The sequence below is a fragment of the Canis lupus genome, chromosome 12 (assembly GCF_003254725.2).
Source record: "Canis lupus dingo isolate Sandy chromosome 12, ASM325472v2, whole genome shotgun sequence".
Lineage (NCBI taxonomy): Eukaryota > Metazoa > Chordata > Mammalia > Carnivora > Canidae > Canis > Canis lupus.
This window is the reverse complement of record NC_064254.1, coordinates 50,237,477-50,244,408: the sequence shown is the minus strand read 5'-3', so window position 1 is coordinate 50,244,408 and position 6,932 is coordinate 50,237,477. Positions and strand designations below refer to the sequence as shown.

General features: G+C 41.7%; 1 long non-coding RNA gene across 1 annotated transcript in view; it reads right to left on the bottom strand.

Annotated features, from left to right (window-relative positions):
- Nucleotides 1–1,267: 1,267 nt before the first annotated feature.
- LOC112658612 (uncharacterized) overlaps nt 1,268–6,932 on the bottom strand; it is a 29,859-nt gene continuing 24,194 nt past the window's right edge. The window contains exon 4 of the long non-coding RNA XR_003135826.3: nt 1,268–3,153. This is a non-coding gene — a long non-coding RNA (uncharacterized LOC112658612). The remainder of the gene's footprint in view (nt 3,154–6,932) is intronic.

Below are 6,932 nucleotides of genomic sequence, written 5' to 3'. Positions count from 1 at the left end.
AGGATCAGGCCCTGGGCTGAAGGTGGTGCTAAACCACTGAGCCACCCAGGGATCACCATAACACAAAATTTTAAAAATAACTATTCTTTCCTTTTCCCCATCCTCATTATCATCCTCATGGAATAGTAATATTAGATAGAAAGAGGTGGATCCAAGATATTTAGGAAAGTGATTTAACATGACTTTTATTAAAATTATTGTTAATATGCCAACTGGATGCAAGAGGTGAAGGTCTAGAGTAACTACTAGATTTCCAGCTAGGAAATTGTTTGGATGCTGGTACTAATTACAGAGATTAAGATTACCAAAGGGAAATTGAGTATTACTATGTGACAAGGCACTGGCCTGGTCACTCAGGGTACATCCATGAGCAACATATTAATCCCTGCCATTGTCAAGCTCACAGTCTAGTAAGGGGAGACAAACAGTAAACAACAAACCTAAAAACTGGATTAAATAGTATATTACAGAATGATAATGGCTATATAAATAAATAAAATAGCAAGTAAATAAAAATAAAAGGAAATAAATAAATAAAATAAAGGAAAGAAAAAGAAAGGGGGAGAGGATGCAAAGGAGGATGTGTGGCGGTTACAATTTTAAATATATAAAGGCCTTTCCAAGGAGATGACATTTGATAAAGAATTCCAGGAAGCTGACGGGAGTTATCCATGTGGATATCTGGGGGAAAGAACATTCCAGGCAGAGAAGCAGCCAGAGCAAAAGCCCTCAGGAGGTAGCATACCTGGCATAGTCCAGGAATAGCAAGGGGATGGGGAGGCATTTAACTGGAGCAGAGCAAATAAGAGGAAGAGCTGTAGGTAGTGGAATCACAGAAGGAATAGGGCTGGGCAGGGGGCAGATCACATAAAGCTTTGTAAAGCCTTGTGGGAACTTTGGCTGTTACTCTGGGTGAAATGGGGAGTCATCGCAGGGTTTTATGCAAAAGAGAAGATTTGATTTATGGTTTAAAACAGATCATTTTGGCTTGTTCTATTAGAAATAGACTTTAGATAGAAGGATAGAAGCAGGAAATCCAATTAAGAAACTATTAAGTAATCTAGGCAAGGGATGATGGTGGCTCAGATCAGAGGTGGTAGTGACCCCCGAGTCTTAGGACAGTACCTGGCAAAGAGGCAAAATCAGTCTGCAATGCCACTGGAGAATGTTAGTATATAAGATTTACCAAACCCATGACCAGTATTCTTCCCCTAGAAACCACCCTCACCCCACCCCTGTCACCCCAGCCCGAATGTAACTCTCTTTCATGCCTCTTTTGTGTCAGTATAATGTCTGGAGTCCTTCGTTCCAAGTCCCCACGTGCCTGGCTTTCTAGACTCACCAGAGGACACCAGGGGTCCTTATTTTCCATCACTTTGCCACTGCTCACACCTGCCCCAGCCTGCCAAGCTGCACGGTTTATTTCAGACCACTCTTCAACCTGCTGACTCTCTAACTTTCTTTCCTGGCCAAGGTATTGCTCACAGTTTCCTGTTGACTCACCTTTTGCTTTCTCTTCACTTTCCCAGGTCTGGGTTAAGCAGGAACTGCATCTTAATCACACTGCGCTTCTCTCCAAGGACCTTCCTGGAGCTGGACCTTATATGCTGTGTCTGTGCTCAGTGATCAGTCTTAGTCAGGGGATGCTTTCCTGGACCTGCTGCTCCCGCTGCAGTGGAGGGTCAGTATGCCAGCATTCATTAATTCTTCCTCTACTTCCTCCCCCATATGTTCCTTTGTCTGCTTTCTTTCTCCTCTTTTGTCTGAAAATGGTCCTGAATTCCTTTTTTCCCCCTTTCTTTTCCCTTTCAACCTCTGACAGTTTCTGCTTATTCATGTCTCCAGCCTCAAAAATATATTTGTTAACCTTCATCCTGACCTTCCTTTATGAGGACTTGACTTGCCTATTCATCCGCAAGCAATTGCCAAGGAGACTAGATAAGTTAGTGTCTGTATCAAGCTCTTCTGAATACCTCTTATCAACACCCGGAGTCCTGAAAAATGAGGCAGCGCAGAATGCTGCCTCTCTCCACTTAATGGCAGGTGCCCAGTGAATCAGTAATATCGTCCCTGTATTCCCAGAAGAGGATTAAGGACAATTCAATAATATTTCATCTAGAACTCTACAATAAGCAATGTCACCTTTCCAGAAAACAGCTACAAACCAGGAAGGACATAAAGAGGCCTCAGAGTTGTCAACAAAGGTCACAAACTCCAGGCACTAAGCCGAGGCATTCGACTCCTAAGAAAATCACCTGGGATTTTATCATCACCGATTTATGCTTATTTTCCATGTAATTCCAAGAGTTAGGGATCAGATTGCTAATTTTATCAAATTATTAGAAATAGCAAATTTGAAGACAGGGCATGGACTACTTACGGCATAGACTAGAAAATTTATAGCAGTGAAAAGAAATAGTAGAGTCCAGAAGGAAAAAAAAAAAACAAACTGTAAAAGTTAGAATTCAAAGTACACTGAAGTGTGGGGTTTACAGGTACAGATGGCTCTGTCTCAGCAAAATATGGCTCAGACTTGAGGTATGATGTTTTGATGTTATGGATCTAAGAGAACTAGAAGAAAGATACCAGGATGCTGCCATAGTTGGACAACAGCAGCCGGGCTGCAACTTTAATTGAGGGGCTTTGATGTCTGGGAAATGATTCCATGACTCACAAACTATTTGCTCTGAGGTCATGGACCTAGATCTACCTTCCTGGCTCTGCATTCCAGCCCTGACTGAGGTATTAGGGCAGGGGGTGGGGGTGACTGGGTGACGGGCACTGAGGGGGGCACTTGATGGGATGAGCACTGGGTGTTATTCTGTATGTTGGCAAATTGAACACGGATAAAAAATAAATTTATTATTAAAATAAAATAAATAAAATAAAATAAAATAAAATAAAATAAAATAAAATAAAATAAAATAAAATAAACTCCATCCCCCCTGGTGGTGAAGACAGGGTGTCATTTAGTCTAGCCGGAGATCCGTGCCGTGTCCCGGGGCTGAACACCGCAGAACCCACAGTGACTTCTGGCACTAACTTCTACACCTGTCCCTTCCGATTCAGCCAGCATAGGTTGGGGATCTACCACAAGCCGTCATTGTCGCAGGAACTTTCAGGAAGGTAACAGCTTTTGATCTTCACTGTAACCTGTGAAGGAGATATTATTATCCCTATTTTACAGAAGAAGCTGAGGTTCATTAGCAGAAGAGACAAGACTGAAACAGTTGTACAACTCAGAACCTGTGGTTACACTATACATTGTTACCCCAATGTGCAGACATAATGTGTCTCCTATCCATACCCCTAAATCACTTGGTTGTTCCAATTCAGAATACATTTTATCCTTTTTAAAGGGCAAAGGGATGTATTTTTGAAGTTTCCTAATATTCTGTTGGTTATTAAAATGATCGAAATCCAAAATCTGTAATATAGGTACTCAGGATTAGACTTCAATTCTTCAGGAGAAATTTCCCAGTACTGCTGAATGCCAAAGGACTTACCGTTACGTTCTTTATATTTAGCAAAGTGTATATTAAACAAACTCACATTTCTGGTAAGGAATTATTTTCAGGTGATTCCTAAAGAACACAGCCTAGGTGAGAACAAGGGGCATAGGGTATGGCTTACCTTCCTTGACTGCCCAATGATGCTGCATTTATTCACTGGAGTACTGGCTTTGTTTGTATGCTGATAACGATCAAAATCAGTAAAACATTCAGAGAAAACATTCATACCACTGCCATTGCAGTAACTACCAATTTCATACCTGTATTCAAGGAGTTTTCTCAAAGGCACTTTAATGAGATCGGTTGCTTACATTGATGTAAGCACTAAAAAAGCGGTGAGGAAGAGATCTAGGTGTGTCCATACTTTACTAGATTCCTATGGGCATACACATATCCAGACTTGAGCATTTCTCATAATCCAGGCTAGAAATCACATCCTTGCTGATGACCCAGTTGGTCAAGCTCTACATTCCCCCCAGCACTCTTTTTATCTCCTACTGTACTGGATAATGTCTCAGCCTCCTGCGAAGTTTACTCTGGTTAAAGCAGCAATTATTCACATGCTTGTAAAGCAGCTGTTTACTCCACAGTCTGCCCTTAAATCATATCCTCAAAAATATGCTTACCAATTTTTAGGAGAGAGCAAAAGCGTGGCTCGTGATTTTTCCTTCTCAATGTGCACTTCATAAATCATGTCTGTTTTGGTTACCAGTACACACGAGGGAAGTCATATCTTTCTCAGTATGGACAACTTCCCCAGAGACTGGCTTGGAAGAGTGGCCAACGCTAAGGGGCACTGCATAATGCAGATGGTGTTTTCTGCTGTTTGTAAAGCACAGTGACAAGTCATGCATTTTAAGCCATCCCATAAACTCCAAGGAAATGTTTCCTGATCCAACCAAAAAAATGCCCATGAATGCTAACTGAAGCCCCTATCTGAGCATAGTAATCATGAAAACGCCAGAGAAAAGACAGAATAATGAAATAGAGCAAGATCTTTTTATCTTCGATAAATATTCATTCATTTATTCAACTAATATTTATTAAGTAATTACTGTGCTCAAACCATGCTGTTAGGAAACCGGGTCAGGGCACTGGGCAAAGGAGGAAACACAGATGGATCAGTCATTGTGTAGTAATCATGATCCAGTCAGGAGCACAGAAACCACTCTGGATACTTCCACAGGATATTTATCATAGGGTATTGGTAACACAAGTGTTGGGAGGACCGAAAGGACCTTTCAGAGAGAAGACTGAGGTAACATAAAGTTACTGATCAGAGAAAGCAGGGCACCTCTGAGCTGGAGAAACCCAGAGAAAAACCTAGAAGCTAGAGGGGGCACTCCTTGGATCTGGGCTCCAACATCTGAGGAGGAAGCACCACTCAGCGGCTGCTTAGGAAAGTAGAAGTGAAGCCTCCGGGGCCAGAGCTGAGATGCCTGAGAACAAGTCCCTGCACAGCTGCTGCTGCTGCTCTGAGGAACCACAGGAGGTGGGTTGTGGAATTTTGAAAAGAAGCTGGAGGCTGGAAACAATTGCTGCTGCTGAGGTGATGTGCCATCCCTGAGACATTACTTTCAGAAACATCAAACAAACAGGAAGGACCATGTCCCTTCTCAGTCACTGCCTTCTAGGCTCTCCTCCCAGTGCCACTGATGGTAGAACCTAACAGGGAGCAGTGGGCAAAGCAGACATGTGGTTTGCAAAGCCCCGGCCCCAGCACCACAGAGAAGAGTGAGGAGGGGGAATGGGGAGCTAAGCTCAATAGCTTAATAACAGGCACATGTGGCTTCCACCATCAGATCTAACAGAAAAGATAAAACATGGGTGGAAATGTAGCTAAAATTAATAAATAACCTAACATTTGTATAGAAAATGGTGTTAGTGTTCTGTAGGGGATGGACTTATTTCCAAGTGGGTAGACCAGGATGAGCTTTATGGAAGGGTTGGGGTTCCATATCAATCTAGAAACAGGATCAAGTTTAGATAAAGGAAGAGAGAATAAAGAAAACTTCAGGCAGAAGCTACAGAGTCAGCAAAGATGGGATGACTGGAAATCACAGAGAACAACAGATTGAGAAGTTGGTTGGGAAAATATTGTTGAGGGCTTTGAATTTCAGATGAGAGAATGTCCTGGATTTTTGTGGATTTTTAAACACTTTGAATATTTGACTCTGCCAGATTGTGTGACTTCCAGGTGACAACATTCAAATCCAGCTCAGGAAGTCAGAGCATCCCCTTTTCCAGGGTGACAAGAGCCCTCAAGATAAAGTAGCTCCGAAGGTCCCTCAAAAAATCTAATTTGTGACTTTGTAATGCTCTATACTGTTCTACTGTGCCAAGCTCTCCAGGAGTAGCCAGCAAATTGAAGAAGTGCTAGACATTTCACTAAACTCAGTGTGGTGTTTAGATTATTTGGAGCTCATTTTTGGCATGGTCTTTAGGTGGAGACACTTTCCATTTAAATCTCTGCCCAGCTGCTGCATGTACAATGGCTCAAATGACACACCAGCTGTGTAACAATCATCTGTCATTCCTAAACATGGACAAGAATACCAACAGTTCTGTGAATAAATATATGTATTTTCCAGTTAGGAAAGTTAATACATTAAAGAGTAACTTCGTACAACGTGCCATTAATTACAAATTTGGGATGGTGCTGGGAAGGACACAATCAACTTGGATCTGGGGTTATTTATTCGAATCCTGGTATTACACTGTGGAGTGCAGGTAAACTGGCTCAGAAGGAAAGGAAGAAGAGCCCTGATTTTTTGGAGTGTTTGCTGATTTCTGTGGTGTAAATTCTCCCACCATGGCCAATTTCAAGCTATCAACCTGGTGTCACTAACCTCAGAATTGGGAAAAGATGTGAAAAATCGACTCTTCCAAGACAGTATGAGCTAGCTCTAGCACTTGCTGGTGGATGTTAGACAGAGGAGGAAATGACAAGATGCAGCCAAATGCAAGAGGCCTAGAAATAAGGATTATAATTTAAGCTTGAGGAAAGGAGAGACACAGAGACGGGCACCAACAGGATTTCCAGAAGTATTGAAAGCCCTTGGGAAAGTGATCACAGGAGAGGACAAGTGACCAAAGATCACCAGCCACAGTTTCTGTCTACCTGGCGGTCTAGCTTGGTCAATTACATGACCCACTTTATTAAGGATAAGCATTTTACCATCCCATAGTCCAGCCCAATATTTTCTATAAAGAACTTGGGAAAATAAATTGTATCAGTTAAAACATCTGAGGCTAAGTAAGACATGTGAATTTTATATGAGAAATGAGGAATATGCATAGCTTCCATTTTTTATTCTGGATATCAAATGTTTTCACCATGACTTTGAAAGACGACCCATTTCTTTGTAACGAATAGGTTAATAGTACAAATAAATTTATTCTATACTATCTCTGATGCAT